The sequence below is a fragment of the Tauraco erythrolophus genome, chromosome 3, assembly GCF_009769465.1.
Source record: "Tauraco erythrolophus isolate bTauEry1 chromosome 3, bTauEry1.pri, whole genome shotgun sequence".
Lineage (NCBI taxonomy): Eukaryota > Metazoa > Chordata > Aves > Musophagiformes > Musophagidae > Tauraco > Tauraco erythrolophus.
This window is the reverse complement of record NC_141467.1, coordinates 31,447,034-31,464,052: the sequence shown is the minus strand read 5'-3', so window position 1 is coordinate 31,464,052 and position 17,019 is coordinate 31,447,034. Positions and strand designations below refer to the sequence as shown.

The 17,019-nt window shown below is 39.5% G+C and overlaps 1 protein-coding gene across 2 annotated transcripts in view; it reads left to right on the top strand.

Moving 5' to 3' along the window:
* EPB41L4B (erythrocyte membrane protein band 4.1 like 4B) overlaps positions 1-17,019 on the top strand; it is a 183,343-nt gene that overhangs the window by 9,061 nt on the left and 157,263 nt on the right. The gene's annotated exons all lie outside the window — the stretch shown is intronic.

The following is a 17,019-nucleotide window of genomic DNA, read 5'->3' as shown; positions in this document are numbered from 1 at the left end:
GTCTTGACTGGGAAAACATTTGGTTTGTTTTCTTCCTAAATTGAGACTAAACAAGGAAACCACTTCCCATATTTAAGTTTAAGCTTTCTTACTGTGTATATTTCACTATGTGAGGTCTTGTAGGTTATATATTAGATGATAAGCAATTTCAGTTGACTGTGTTACACTTTAACGTTACCCTATGAACAAATTCTCATTTTAATATTGATGGATAAAATAAATATGCTAACTGCATCACATATTTTTGTTGGTGTTGAGTTTGAACAAAATTACTTGATGTCCAAATGCTACCTGCTTTAATTGTGCAAGTGAATATTTCCACATTTTCTGAGAAAAGGAGCAGTTCTATTAAGTTTTTTCCTCTTTCTTCCTTGTTCCTATCCAGAATTGATCAAGGCTGTTTTCTGTCGTTTAAATAAATCTCTTTTATGTCCTGTTAGTGGTTCCCAGAGCTATCATATGATATGATTTTTAAATTGAGGGCTTGTATTTATGTAAAAAGACTAAATGCAAGAACTTCTGTTTTTATAAGGAGATCTGAAAACACCAGTACTCTGTACAATCGTTGTGTTGCAACAAAGATTGCTATTCAGCAGAGGTGCAAATCCTCAGTATGTAGGTTTTACATTCAGGCTACTTACTGAGTAAAAATTCTTCCTGAATGATGAACCTTCCATCAGTGCTTGGCTGTGAGAGATGATGAATGATGAGTCTGTTATCTCTAAATAAGCAAGTAAGTGAAGAGTGGTGGTATTCTTCAAAATGGGTCGTGTCACTGGGGTAGGCAGCACCCTGGAAGTGTACAGTCCAGTGGGCGGTATCCGCTTATCTTCTCATGTTGTGATCTTTGGATGCCCATACGTATCTGTGTGAATTCAGACGTCCTGCTGTAGCTCCGTGGAGGGAAGAGCTGGTTTAATAGAGCAGCGCTATGACTTGTTTGTTGTGGAAAAGACTTTGTTTCTTTTCTCCCTCTTCCTGCTATTTCACATATTGGGCTTGACTTTTTTGTTTTATTTTGTTTTCTCTCCCTGCTATTCAGCAATGAAGAGAGGATGGCAGGATGTTTTCTTATTTGTTACCGACATCTCCATGGACGAGCATTCTCAGCTCTGCTCCGTGACTGCTCCTGGGCCCGCCAGTCTTGTGTGCCAGGGCGATGGTGTGAGCTGCATCTGGGAACATGTAGCTGCGGGGTGGCTCTGCCTCTGCCTCGCACAATTAATTCTGCACACAGCTCTCAGCAGCACATCGGAGTTCTGTCCTTGACTTCTAGTTAATTAGCAGATGTTAATTTTGATGGGTTTTCTTTTTAATGGGGAGACCTGCTTACTAAGACAGCAGAGATGGCCGATTCCTCTTACAGAGGCCAGTGAAGCCATTGAACGTTGACTGTAGCACTTTTCATTTTCTCCTATAAGCTGATTGCTTAAGCTGTCATCCACTTGTACGTCTGCTCTGTCTCCCTTCACTTCCCCCACCCCTCCCTACAATGATATTTCACAGTTGGTTTTTCTGTGTTGGGTGAAGTGTTGCAAAACTTGTAAAATAGGGAATCAAACCCTTATTCTGAGATGTGAAAATGGGGCATCAAAACATTAGCCACAGTACTCAAATTGTTGGAAACAGTAGGTACTTGGAGGGGAAGATTTTTTTTAATTGATGGATTTTAGTGGTTCATGAAAGGCACTTAGTATATTTTTAGGAGATCAATCTATGAGGAAATAATCTGCACAACAAATATTTCTATAGTATTCTTAAATTTAGAATTGGAAGCAAGCTGAGGTTAATCACCGCCTTCACCACTTTTTCCTCTTGAATTCTCTGAGCCATCCCTTGTTGTTATTGCTTACAGTTGCTTTTTTCCTCTGTAGTATGTTGATGCACAATTTGCATTACAAATTTATCTTTATAGTAAAACCTTTCTGATGCATCATTTCTGGCTTTAAAAAATAAAGATGTTTACAAAGTATGGGGAAAATGAGGAAAGAGTTTGAGCATTTGTTTGTATATTAACAAAAACTAAACTGCAGTTGATGGCTGCATTTGTTAGAGGGGAGTGGGAATAGAAAAAAAAAATCAGTGTTGTGAAACAAAAACAAGTGGTTTTTGTTTGCTGGTATTGAAACATGCCAGCAGATACTCTCATTTTATGGTTTATGTGCTTGGATTTTGATGTATTTTCACGTTAAACACCCAGGATATTTTGGTTTATAATTTGACCACAAAGTGTATTTTTACAAAAAAGTTCAGCTGTTTTGGCATGTAATTTGTTTTAAGAATATGGTTATGGCCAGGAAAGGGGACCTTGATTTCTTTCCCCCACACGTTATAGTATTAGATGCTAATAGAAGTATTTCTTTTAGAAGAATTCCATCTTACTTTGACAGAGAGAAATGGATCATCTGATAACATTTCCAGCAGGATCATAACCTGAAAAGTTGTCAGGCAAAGCAAAGATGTGGTCTTTCATAAATAGAAAATACTGATAATCAGAAGTTTGTTTCAGAAAGCAGATATTTCCGTGTTTCAACTGTCGATTTCTCAGCGTTTGTGTAGTTCTAGGAGTGGAGAACTTTCCCAGCTGTTTCAGTAAGATGAGCGCTGGAAGTGTTCTAGGAAGAGAAAATAGTCTGAAGAATTTCTGTGGCTTCACTGTTATTTCCAGGAGCTGTTGAAAGCAGCCAAGCTGAAGTGCAAGTGCTGTCTTGAAGGACAGCCCTCAAAATGAACTTTGTTTCTTTTGCTTTCAGGTTTTCCAAGGCATCTTACTGTTTACTGAAATCAAAAGTTATTTTTTAATTTAAGGCAGGCAGAGCTTTTAAGTAATACCAAAATTTTCAGCAAGATTTGTGTTCGCAAAAGCTGGTTTTTGGAAGCTACAGTGCAAACGAATGGCTAGGTTGCAAGGAAGATAGGGAGATATTTAAAGAGTATGAATTCCTCTTTATTGCACATGCACTAACCTCATTAACAGGATAAGGCTGTCAAGACTAGGGCAGCACTAAATGTCTTATGGGAGCTACCAAATATAGATCCCGTGAAAAGTCCCAGGCCTGGGAAGCTCTGCTTGCAGAGTGCAGCTCTCTGAACAATGCTGCCTGCTTTCCTGCAGGAGTTTTGGGTCAGACTCCAAGTCCTGGTATGTATCTTGGAAGAAAGCTTTTCTCCCACTTTTCCTTTTGTGCGTCATAGAAAATGGAAAGCTTTTTGTACTGGTTTGTAAAGTGGTGCAGTATTCTGTCTGCACTGCGGAGCTTGTACAGGTGAGATGGAGAACGATGTTCTTCTTTTGTTTCTGTGGGCCTGTACGTAAAGTGCAAGCACTCATTGGAAACAGCCAGCCAGATAGTTCACTGACCCTGGTGTGGTCCAACAATGGTTTGTGGTGCTGAAAAAATGTCCCTGAAGGCAAAATATGAATTCAGTGCAGTTCCAGAGGGACAAGATGTGACCACTTTGTCTATTTCTAAGACTGTCACCTGCTTTGCTTGAAAAGTATGTTCTGTGAAATTCCAAACTTGGGTAACCTCTGCCTCTGCACAGATGGTAGATCTCTTTGAGAGATGAACCATGGAGTGGGAGACTGGGTGCAGGGCTGATGAGGAAATGTGTGCTCTGGAGTATACTTCTGTTTCTGTCCTATATGTGGACGTAACCTGCAGTGCTAATAAACTTGGAATGGTTTTACAGCTAAAGGATAGGATATAAATGCAGAAACAGGCACCACAGTTAGTGCTAGGAGGCAAGAGTGCAGCTTTGGTTTCAGAGCTAAATGAATTTATGGTGTTACTCAAAGCGACTTTTGTATCTCAGAAGCCCTTGTGAGACTGCTGCTTCCTGGTGGCAGTGAGGAATGGAAACTAATAAATGGAAATTGATGTTTGAGGTAGCTAGGATTTATGACGCACGTTTTCTTTTTGTACTTTTGTGCTTGAGTAGACAGGGAGGGAGGCGATTTTCTTATGGCCTGACTAAATGAATACAGGACTTCTTGTTTTTACAAGCAATTATATTTCAAAGGGAATTATTAGAATGAAGGATTTGCAGAATATCACTAATATGATTATTGTTACCTCTTTGTATCTTCTTTCCCTCCTCATCTCTCGGAAGCCTTAGCGGTTTCTTCGCCACTTCCTATAGAGCTACCACGTTTTCTAACTAAGAAAATTTGCTTGGGTAAGTGGCTAGCAGAGGTTCCAGCAGTTTCTATTCCTGTTTGTTCCTCCTTTTAACATCTTTTGTTAAGGCTGTTACAATGATGTTAAGTGGAAGTCAACTGACTGTCCTCCCTAGATATCATTTGGGCTCTCACTCTTTAAATTATATTGGAGAGTTAGTCATGTGGATGGCTTGTAAATGCATAGGCTCTGAACTGGGGATTTATTTCAGGTCAGAGAAGAGTCATTGTGAACACTTAATCTATTCTCCTTCCCTGATCAGTCTCTAGAACTTCTTCCAAGAACATGTTTTAAGCTTGTCACTTTTTAGCATCAGTTCTTTCCTTGAATCTCATTAGTCTGACTGCCTTAAATGAGAAGCAGTTACTTATTCAGGTTGTATGTGGACTTCTCAGAAAAATAACAGATCTTTTATTGCATCTAATATTTTTATGATCCCTGTTATCCTTTGTCTTGGTACCTGAGCAGGCATGTGACAAAAAGTCCTGGGACTGTGGGGAAAAAGTATTCTCCAAATGAAGGTATGTGAAATTCATGTGCAAGCCACCTCTTAGTCCTATCTTTGATCGTCTGAATAGATAAACCCAAAATTTATTTCCAGATGCTTTTCAGGCTCAGGATTATTCTTTGTAGGTTTTTTCCTGACTTTGTGCATGACAATGCAGACATTTGAGCTGGGCACAGCAATATTGTTAGAATGGTTTGCTGAATGTTATAAGCAATGTCATTGCTCCTTACTTAATGTTCCCTTGTTATGCATTCAAGGCTCATGTTTACTTTCTTGGCTGTAGCACTACACTGAGAGCTCACCGTCAGTTGTTTTTCTGTTCTTGCACCAGAGTTCCTACAGTGCTGCTGAAATCCGGGGCACCATCTTTGACCTAGTGAGTGTGAGCGAAACTTTTGTTCCTCTGTGTGACCTGTGATTTCACTGAATTCAGCTACAGCATGTTGATGCAATTCTGCATCTCCAAGAGATGCAAATCAGTGTGTACAACCAACAAGACCCATCATCTCCGGCTGCTCTGCCAATTTGCAGAGTTCAGCAGGAATGATTTTATTAGTTCCTTCCCAGGGAAAACTGCCTGGTTAGTGACTGCAAGCAGAACGCTTCAGGATTGCACTGACAGTGCTGCTGGCTGGCTGCTTTCCTCCTTTCCCTTGCTAATTATTTTTTTTTTAAATCTGCCTGTGGTGGACTACACACATCTACTTTAATAATGCTTATACTTGCTTTTGTCAGACTGTCTCATTGGCTGTGTTTTGAGACTACAGGTGTTTCATGGTGAAGACAAGTTCAGAGAGTTTTTGCCTTCTTATTCCCATTTTGGAACTGCAGCTGTTTGTGGGTCTGTGCTGAAAGACAGGTCAGGTACCAGATCCAGGTATGTTTCACTGAAAAAAAAAAAAAAAAAAAGGCTGCATTGAATGTCAGAAATTCGTTAAAGATACGGCATAAGTAAGGGGCCAAGCAGTAGGGAAAAACTTGACAAAGGGCACGAGAGCTCTTTAAGGCAAAAGTGCTGTAAAAGCTCTGTGTTGTTGAGTTGGGCCTTGAGGGTATAAATAGTCACTTTAGGAATGGTTTGATTCATGTACTTAGTGCTCTCATGGCTTGATCATATGAGTGCTCCTCGTCTGCCCCACTAAAGTCAGCCAGATTAGTATGAACTGAGCAAGAAACGCTTGGTTGCTGCAGAAGTATAGTTCGGTGATAGGTATCGTGGCAAGTAGCTCAAGCTCGATCTGCAGGAGCTCATCTGTGTCAGGTATTTTGCAGAAGCATATCCTAAGGTTCCTTATTGCTGCAATCATATAAAAGTGTAGTCTTAAGGAGGAAGAAGTTAGACTTGTTTTATGAGACAATTTTCTTGAATTTATGATGAGTGATATGAATTATGCTGCTGTTATTTAATTCACTGTTGACTGGACCCAGCTGTCTCTAGTTTTTATTTTTGGAGTCTAACAGGGAGCCAGAATTGATAAGAATAACAAAGCCGATACTGAAATTAGAAAGATTCTAGGAATTCAGAGAAGGTCACCTTTTTCTAGGTTCTACCTATGGAGTTTCAAATAGAACTAGGGCTGAAAAGATCTTTTGATGGTCATTCCTTGATGCAGATATTCTGTGCTGAAGTTGTTCTCCTACACTTCTTATCCCTTAGAGGCTGGCTGAAAGTGAGTTGAAAGACGACTATGCTATTGAGGGAAGATGACATTGCTTTGAGCAGAGCATGGATTCCTAACCTGTCAGGGATCGATAAATTCAAGTGGTCTTTTAATTGTAAATCTTTATTTGTAGATATTTCAGAAAAGAGTCTTGCTACTATTACAAATTCAGTAATTCTTGACTGTGAGTAAAATGGAAAGAAAAAAATCAAATTGACATTTCTGATTCCTCAGTTGTTTTTAGTCTAGTCTCTCACTTGAGAACTAAACTGTGGATAAGTTTGACTTCATGTTGCGTTTTCCAAACTAACCTTACAAGGCTTGAAGAGTAAATTACCACATTTATGGAAAGAAACTTTGTTTAAGAGCATGATATAAATCAACACTTGTTAAGAAGCAGGTGGAAGATTATTTATGTCTTGAAAGCACAAATGGGCATTTCTGAATCATGCTGAAAAAGTTCCAGTAGAAAATATACTTTTAGCTCCAAATCCACAAGTGACATTAGAAAGACAGGTTTCAACTAGAATGACAACTATTTTAAACGTTTGAATAAACATACCTTTTTTGGTGGGGAGGGGAGGGCGAACCAGGAAAATGAAGTTTTGCTTCAGGATTTTCTTTCTTATGACCAATTAGTTGTGTTCTTCTGACGGCTTGTGGAATAAATCTAATTTTCAAAATATTTGAGAAAACAGAGTTCCCAGGCCATCTGGTGCTTCTCTGTGTACATGCATGCCTGCATCCATGAGCACTCAGGGACGCTGTGCTGCACTTGCAGAGAGAGGGAGATCATCTTGAATTCCTGGTCTGGGAAGCTAAAGGGTGAATGCATGCTGACCAGAGAGCTGAAAGGTTCTGGTTTTAATGTTCATGGGTGAAGGTTTCCAATTTAAGATTTGCTTTTTTTTTATTATTATTTTTATTTATTTACTTTAAGTTGCAGGCATTTGCTGCTTCTCTTGTGATGCTCCCAAAACATCTGAAGGTGTTTTCCTATCTGGGTAGTAAGGAAAGAAGGTAATCTGCTTCTGGACAGAAAGACTTGAGGCTTTGATAAACTTCTGCAAAAAGATTACTGGAGATTGCCTAAGATGTTATTGCCTTCAGCTGTCCTGCTTTGTGAGCTTTGTGACTAAACCGACAGAAGGATGCGTGCGCCTATGTCTTAGCCTGTCTGTTGAATACCCAGATATGAGTTTAAGCCATGAAACACTGCACTGCAGCGACTGAGAGAAAAGTACATATTTTGTGTTGTGGAGGAAACGGTGATCTCTAGCAGTCATGGGAGCACGCGCTTTGTCGAGGGTACTGATCTGTTCCACAGCTGCAGCAAGATTGCCGATTTGGGCCTCAATCTTTGTAAGGAAAAGTCTTACTCTTCTAGCATGCTTCACCAGCAAAGAGTCGCCAAATCCTTTGCTCTTATGTTACCATGATCTCACTGGTTTAGTTTAGCAGCTCTATGCCTGTAGTGTGACAGCAGTCATGGGAGTTGAGCACTGTTGTGGTCCTCTGAGTAGCTGGGAGCAGCGGTTGCTTACCCCGTCAGGCTTCTTGGTATGATTCTGGACTGTTCTTCCTTCATCCACACTATTCCTCTGTTGGGATTTTTGTCTGGGAGACCACTGGAAACTACTACAAATGTACTTCTGGAACAAACTTTGAAGTTTTCTTACTAGCCAAAAGAGGATCTGAAACACTGTCTGAAAGAGAAATGGTCTCTTCATTGGACTGATGAGCTACAAAAGCGTAAGACATACTGTGTAGATGCAAAGCCTCTTGACTAGCTTGAGGTTGAGGATGCTAGTTAAGCTTTTTACCTGGACTTTGTTCTAGAAGCAGAATTTCACCTTATACAAATACTGAAAGTTGAGTAAAGGTATTGCAGTGTTACAGTGCAAAGTTCCTTTTTGCTTTGACATTCTTTATGGGATTGAAGTGACTGTCTTGTGATAACCTCATTGGGTGGAAAAGATGGGCTTTCCTTGTGGAACACCTAGTAAGCCTAAATAAAAAAATTTAAAGCTTTTTACAAGAAACTGTCCATGGAGAATTTGGGTAACAGTAGTGCTAAAGCACAGACAAAGCTGATTATTTACTAAAATAAGGTTCTATCTGTACTACAAGTAATCTAGACAGGTTATAGGTATTTTAAGTCTGTGTTAGTGACTTGTTACACACTTGTAATCGTGGAAAAACAAACATTTGTCATGAGCTTTTCAAATCAATGGATAAAACTTGATTTGATATTACCCCAACCCAAGTGCTTTAGGATAACAGGGTGGAGAGATGGGGTTGGGGATGCAATTCCAAATTAATGAAGTTAAGCCTTCTGATTGCTTTGAGACTTTTGTTAAACATTTCTGCTGATTCTGAGAGAGGAAGGAAACAAAGTCCTCAACTGAAATGTAAGTTTGACATCTAAACGCACAAATTACTAGTTTATTCTGTCAGTATAAGATAAGTCAAAATAGGCAAAGTTTAAATATGGTTCTCCTATCTTATGCATCATCTAAAATGGTTTAATATACTTTATTTACAACTCTACCAGTCTCAACGAAGTAGGTGTGTGCTTGAAACTTGGCAGACTTCTCTCAAATTGGTTTCAGTCTGCTAGGTTCAAAGTGTGCAGTTCACATAAACTAGTAGCATGAGGGTTGTCTGCAGTTGTGATAGACATGAAAAATCAGTTCACTGTGCTAATTGTGTGCATATAACTTTGTTTATATCTATATATGTGTGTATATGAGCTCGTGGACGGTTTCTAATTATGTGTTTAAGAGTAGGGAACTAACAACTAAATCTCAGTGTAATTTTTGGTAGAGCCACATTGACCCTCAGAATTACTAAAACCCTGTAGCTAAGCTCCTTCCTTCTCTCTAGAAAGAAAATGAAAGCTTTCTCTACTTACTGCTGACATGACTTTTAAGCTTCTACATTTGAATACGGAACTCTGTTGCCTTCAGTTGGGTGTGCTGGGCCCCAAGTGTAAAGGCTTTGTAGGACTTCCTGCGTTGGGTAACTAGCTACAGAGTACAAAATAGTAAAGTTAATGTTGCTTTCAATATTTTCATTTACCATCTTCACATGCTTTTTCAAGGATAGTCTTGGTCTGAAAAGTGCCATTCCAGTAGTGCTGTGGAGTTGAATGTTGTTGATGGAATCTTACGTTAAGGAATCTGAGGAGAGGAAGAACAACCTCTTCTTTTCCTTTCTTCTATTCCCCTTCTCCTTCTGTCTCTAAGTTGATCATCCTTCAAATTCAACCTCATGTCTTGTTCAAACTAGACCTTTTCCTTCTCTTTTTCTTTGATACTTTTAGTATGAGATTATCACAGTAAATTATAATCAAGATTTCAGCAATCATCTGAGTCTTAAACTTGCTATCAGCATGATATGTGTAACCTGAATTGTTAGTGGCTTTGTATGAGGATAACAGATTGAACAGAATTTGAAGAATATGCTCAAAAGAAGGAATTCAGATGATGTCCTTTCTCAAAGATGGCATTTAAACAGAGCTGCTTTTCTGGCTGGCCCACCATTTTTTAGTTTTTTTCTCATTGGTAAGAATGGAGGAGAAGTATCACTACTTTTTATATTTCTTAGTGTCATTTCTAGTTTATTCTTTTTCTGCATGTTACTGAGCAGTATTTAAAAAGACATCCATGCTCCACTCTTTTCATATCTAAACCTCTAAGAATATGCTAAGTGATCACTGCAGCCTTCTTCAAATTTCACGCCTCTGACACAGGACACTATTTTACTGTGATAATCCTTGCCCATCAGATTCAACTGCATTGGCCAATATTTTCAAGACTGTGCATTAATGTAACATGCTGAAGCTGGATTTTTGTCTTTGTACAGCTCTAACAGAGCTAACCTGTCTTCTGTAGTGATTGTCCTTCTCACACCAGTCTACGTGCTTTGTGTTGCATTCTCTGAATCTGGAGTACTCTCTGTTCTGGTGTGCCCAGCTCATAGTATATTATTTTCCAGCTTAGTGGAGAGAATGTATACTTGCATAAGTACTGCTGGGAATGAGTCAGTCAAACAGTAGTTAGTTACCTTCTCCCATCTCCAGAAGCATACTCTTTTTGCTTGATGTTTTGTGTTGAACTTCATCTTTTGTTAGGAATGTTTCAAAGCTAGAACTTGTGGTTTTTGTGATATGAAACGTGGTTTTGATACTTGATGACAGTGTGTGGAAGAATTGTTCACCGCCCAGATCTTAACTTTATCTGGGATCTTGTTTTTGAGGAATCTGGTTGCTTCGAAAACTAAACCTGTGGAGGAAATTTCATTTCTGTGGTGGGCATACCTTAATGCTATCATCTATAAAGCATCTCTTAAGAACAAAGGCAGGAGAATGATGCTGAGATTGCTAACGTAATTTTAGACAATAATTTAAGCCAAGTAGGACTGCTGTATTTGTTTTGATTAGATGAGAAGAAATGTTGTAAAATAACTTCTGTGGAGACTTGGCAAATAAAGTATTAGACGGTTGAGTGGTAGAGAGCATTATGATGCTCTGAAGTTTGGTGCTTTGGTGTGCAGTTTGTTTAACCTGGGGGAAAAGATTTGACAAGTTGTTCTGCTTAGGCCTTCTAGTAAATAAGACTGTATCTTGAAGCTCAGTAAAAAAATAACAGTCAAAAGGTGAGTTAACCTGGTTTTAATAACCTTAGTGACATTTGGATTTAGTTAAATGGAATGTTAAGCATTAACACATGAAAAGACTAATGGCAGAATACCGAAGTTAGAAACCGAACAGCTTATAGCAATCCATTCAAATTGCATTTTTTCTAAACATATATGAACTCTTATATTTTTGTATTAAAGGGAAACATTGCATTGACTCTACTGTAAGCCTGTGTAATTTATCATAATTTGTTTATAATAGTAAGAAAGAATGTTACAAACCATGCAACTCACCATAGTCATACTTTTTGACATACTGAATTTGCATACTCATCCAGCAGTCTTGACAAAAAATAACGTCTTCGATTTCCTGCATGCTTTTAGAAAAAAAAAAAAAAATCAATCTGAGATTGTCAACTGTGCGTTTTTCCCCACCCTTAAGAATTTGGAAGCGTTTACTAACTCACATAGAAATAGGTGCAAATGTGAGATAATGTGAGTGGGAAAGGTTTTTTTAAATACGTAAACACTTGGTAAATTGGAATAAAATCTACTGCATTCCTCAGTGATCTTATCCTCACAGAATGCAGTAACTCAGTGTTTTTACGTTAATAATGCTATAGTATAATGCACCTGTTGTTCCAATAAAATTTCATTATGTATGCTTTGTGACTATCTAATGATCTCTGTTTTGAGTTACCATGACTCATTTGGGGATAGGCTGTGATGACAAACCAAACTCATGACACTTAAGATTTTTTGTTTTTTACATTCCCTTCCTGAAGCTGTTGTGCTCTTCACATGAATTTTTAATGACTGTTTCCTGACTTCCTATCTTAATTGTATGTTGGTGCATTCTGTGCTTGCTTTGGGCAAAGGAAACTCCAAGTACAGCTCTGGAACCTAAAGATCTACAGAGTGATAAAAACTTTATTTCTAAATCAGTAGATAAATAAACTGGCAACACTACTCAGCACAGTGTTGGGAAAACTGTCTTTGATGTAAAAGCAAACCTGAATTTGGGAAGATAAATGATGAGTTTATTTAGGAAAAGAAAAAAAAAAGTTGCCTTCGTTCTTCCACCATAGAGTATGTACTTGTTTAGTTTGAGGGGAGAAGAGGAGGAAGAACGAAAATGTTTGTAGTCAAAGCCAGACTTAAATTCCTGAAAGAAAAAAGATAGGGGAGAACTTGACTGCTGTCATTAGGATCATCTGCTATGCTCAAGTAGTAATCAAATAATTTCTAGTTGCCTTTGTTACAGAGATTCTTTTATAGACAGCCAGAGGATCTTTTCTTTATGTAAGTCAGGCTGAACTGTCATGCTTGCATTTTCTAGTGTTAGATTTTTTTTTTTCCTAAAAATTTTATGCTAACATGAGCTTTTAAATCAGAGTTGACATAAGGTTTCTAGAAACTAATGAGAGACTACAGCCTCTGCTGTAGAAGGTGTGGTGTAAAGGTTGGGAACCTTGTGTTAATTTAAAATGTCACATGAATAAAAAAGCAGTAAAAGTGAGAGGAAGGGCAAAGGCACTATGAATGTGACTTTGATGGCCGGCTGCAGCACGTGTGCACCTTTAATGGCTCCAGATCACAAGTTCGCTTTGTTGATAGTCATGACTCCAGTGCACTTCTGCCAGTGTCACAGAATGAAGTAGGACTCGTGCTTCCTGGCTAGTCACACTGAGTGTTACACTGCGCTAATAACAAATGGGGTCAAGGTACACATTAGTAACATATTCCAATCCTGATTCTCCTTCCTGCCCCCTCCCTCCTGCAGTAATTGTGATGCCCACTAATGAAGGTTTTCACAAGCACTTTGTACAATTTAAAAGACCAGCAAAGATAAAGTACAGATTATGATGTTATTTTGTTGAGAAACTGGGATGACTGTGCTATCTTTCTTCTGAAATGAAGAATTCTGGCAGCCCAAAATGAGCAAGAAGGACAGTATAAAGTAAGGTGCGAAATCTGAATAAGATCATTACTTTAACAAATATAGTTCTCCTAGGGCGATTTGGAAAAGTAGAGGCAGCTTATCCAGAAAACACTAATCATTAAATGCTGTTAGTTATATTGTCCATTTAGCATGAGTGCCAATTTTCAGATAACAAAGTTGATGGGAGCAGATTCAGGTCAATAGAGTTGGGTTTATTCCTGGCGTTTAAGGGATTATGTTCTTTTAGTTCATGTTGTTAGAAGCTTTTTGCCAGGAAAATGCATCAAAGATGAAACAAATCAACAATATGATCTCTATTCAGTAGCTAAAACATCCTTCTCAGCTGCAGTATTTATGTATTAAAGTTGAATGCTTGTCTACTTTGCACAGGTCTTTCCAAGTAATTAACACGTATATATTGTTGTATAGTAATTAAAACATCGGCCATTTAAAAGGATCTGTTAAGCCTAAAAATGCCAGGCTTGAGGAAGCCATGTGTATGTGTGGTTGCTGGAGCAATTTGTCGTTTGAATTGAGAATCATAGAATCATAGAATGGTTAGGGCTGGAAGGGACCTTCAAAGGTCATCTAGTCCAACCCCCCTGCAAGGAACAGGGATATCTCCAACTAGATCAGGTTGCTCAGGGCCTCGTCCAACCTGGCCTTGAACATCTCCAGGGATGGAGCATCCACCACCTCTCTGGGCAACCTGTTCCAGTGTTCTATAACTCTCATGGTAAAAAATTTTTTCCTAATATCCAATCTGAATCTACCTCCCTCTATTTTAAAACCATTACCCCTTGTCCTATCACAACAGGCCCTCCTGAACAGCCTCTCCCCATCTTTCCTGTAGGCCCCCTTGAGGTACTGGAAGACCGCTATAAGGTCACCCCGGAGCCTCCTCTTCTCCAGGCTGAACAGCCCCAACTCTTTCAGCCTGTCCTCATAGGAAAGGTGCTCCAGCCCTCTTATCATCTTCGTGGCCCTCCTCTGGACCCTCTCCAACTGGTCCATGTCCTTCTTATGTTGGGGGCTCCAGAACTGGACGCAGTACTCCAGGTGAGGTCTCACGAGGGCAGAGTAGAGGGGAAGAATCACCTCTCTCGACCTACTGGCCACGCTCCTCTTGATGCAGCCCAGGACGCGGTTGGCCTTCTGGGCCGCAAGAGCACATTGCCGGCTCATATTGAGCTTCTTGTCTACCAATGATGTTATGATGTTATTTTATAGAATGAAGCCCTATTGAAAACAAATGAACTAGGAAAGAACAGATCCAGCTGTGTTGTAAATGGGCCTTGGAAATGAGTACAGGACCAGTATTTGTTCATACCGAAAATGCAAGATAACTGCTTCTGACACTGGAAGGATATTTAACTGTTGCATGATGATTTTATTTTCCCAAAGGATGTGAAGTAAGAAGGTGGGAGGAAGGGGGGAAGAGATACTTTGATATACACTTTGGGCATGCTGAGATTGTGTTCTTTTTTGTCTAGTAGCATCACATATATAACATATACACTCTTGTGTTCCTCTCCTTGAAACCATGTTTCAGGTCCTGTCTCATTCTAGTCCTTGGTCCCAGAGAGATGTTTGACTCCACAACTTGAAACTTGGGAAGGCACAACTAAAATTTCTGGACAGAACCAGAGTAAGATGAATATTTCTGAGTTTACTGTGGTGCCAACAAGCTGGGACCTGCTTATTCTGGTGCTCCACCCTTGTCAGGAGGCAAGCAGGCAGTGCAAACAGTAGTATCTCAATAGGCCTTTCACCTGCCCACAAGAAACACAGATCTGGTAGACTATCTTGGCAGATGATATGCAGCCAACCATGATGAATTTCTCTTCCATAGTATAGATTCGTTGTAGATCTATTTCTCTATATGGAAAATATCACTCTCTGTGCTCTGAAGCAGGTGTCAACCTTCAGCCTGCCTTTGTTATCTCAGTCTTTTCTATGCCTACTTCTTTTTAAGTAGGGTTTGGGGGTGAGGATTTAAGAAAATGGAGAGTCAGTGGAAGTCTAGGAGTCAACAGCATTTAGATGCTCCTCAGATTCACTATCTTCCATTTTGGAAACTGATTTGTTAAGAGAATGGACCAAGACTGGTCTACCACGCAACAGAAACCTTTTGCAAGATTGCTTTACTGATAAAAGAAAGTGTTTTTCTCCTGAGCTAGTCCCTTACATTTCACTATTTAAAATTCTCTAGGAGAGGTGTTTTATGGTAGCGCCAGTTCCCATGTCTTCAGCAATTTTTGTCTTGCCAATGTTACAGCCTATGTAGTAAGCCATTTTTGAGCCCTGCTAATGTGTGGTCTTCAGTTGCTCATTCTTGAAGCTTACTCCTTGAAATCAATTCAGTCTGAAGAGCTAAGAAAAGCCACTGTCTGCTTTAGTTAACTTGGGTTAAGGCGCTGCTGTAATCTTTCTGCCTCCTTTTCCTTCACTTTCCAGTTGCTTAGCATGTTTTTGTTTCGGTTAAACCAGAGTGGTGTACTTGTTCTTCCCCAAGTCACTTTTACACTTGGGAGATCTTTAAGTCTATTAGTTTTGTTCATAGGGAAAAGCATGAGTAAATGAGGCCTTTGTTCCTGGTTTGTCCAGGGAGACTGCTGACTAACTGAGGTACTCTTTTCCACTTCAAAAAGAAGTCCTGGCAGCATCTGTCTGCATAAAAAAAGTGTTTGTGTATTGGATGTCTGCAGGGCTTCTCCTTCATCCTGGGAGTTCCTTTCCTCAAAATAATTCAACAGGAGTCCAGCTCTTTTGTTCTTATTTAGGTGGCTAAAGTTGGCTAAGACTCAACCGATTCTTATCTCACAGACGTTGAGATTTACTATTTGTTGCCACAAGTGGGATGGGAGTAGGCAGAATGTGAAGGAATAGATCTTATGCAACCTATAGTTGTTGAGACTGTGCCGAGTCTTATTTGGCTTGCATTCCTCCTCTGCCCCCAGTCCTTCAGCACAGTTGATGCCGAGATGAGACATCAGCAAGGGAAGAGGGACAGCAGAGACTAAGCCACCTTTATATAGAAGCTACGCACATCTGGGATGATTGAGGAGTTCCAGGAGTTCTAGCAGTCTCCATGGACAACGCCAGCTGGATACTGGCCGAAAAGTCTGAGCTGCTTGCCTGGGGGATGTGGAATCCACAGAGACCTGATTTCTTTATAGAGACCCAGTCACTGAAGAGGCGTAATGGTGGAGAGCTTTTTTTCCTGTGTATGAAGTGACACCATGTTCTGCTCTTTCTGATAGTGAGTGAGAGCATAGAAGCTGCAGTGGCGAGCACGGGTTCAGAACAGAGGAACGTTGCTGGGCATTGAAACCAAAATGAGGGTTTGATTCCCTTATCTCCTGTCTGCCTTCTGATAAACATGGAAGCTGCAGCTAAATTTTGCCATTCTAACCTTTGGTATATGCCTTTTCATGTCATAATATAATCTATTGTATGATAATTAGCCATCCAGAACATAACAGAAGCAAGTATTGATTTTTATGCTAATTGTGCTGCGGACTTGATTCTATTTCATGGCTAAATGTTTATGTGCGGAGGGAAAAAAAATCACAGCATTATATACACAAAAGCGATGTATCAGTTGCAGATAGCTTTGTAACCTCGTCTGGTCATCACAAATGGCCTTTGGCAAGAAATTTTGTAATTTGCACAGGTACCATACTCGCCTGTGATAAGGAGCTGGGGTTTCAGAACCTGCATGTGTACTTACAGGGTAGGTTTTGCTATGTTTCAAGCTAAGGCGCCGATTTTTAGTGGTGGTCTATTTCTGTCGTACGCTGACAAATCTCCAGCATGTTCTCTGTGCGCTTTTTCTGTGATCTACTGTAAAGGAACTAGTAGTACAAACACTTCTGTCTCTTCTTAATCTCTTGCTATATAAATAAAACTTTGCTGAAAGCATCCAAAAAGATAGTTGTGTGGTTTTTTTTTTCAGCATGTGCCTCAATCCTGTTGCGTAATGCAGGTATGTATGACTTGTTGTTCAGTCGCTGAATGAAACGATAGAAGAATTAACATTCCCTTAGAAAGATCATCAGTATTCTTGGAATAGCTGTTTAAATA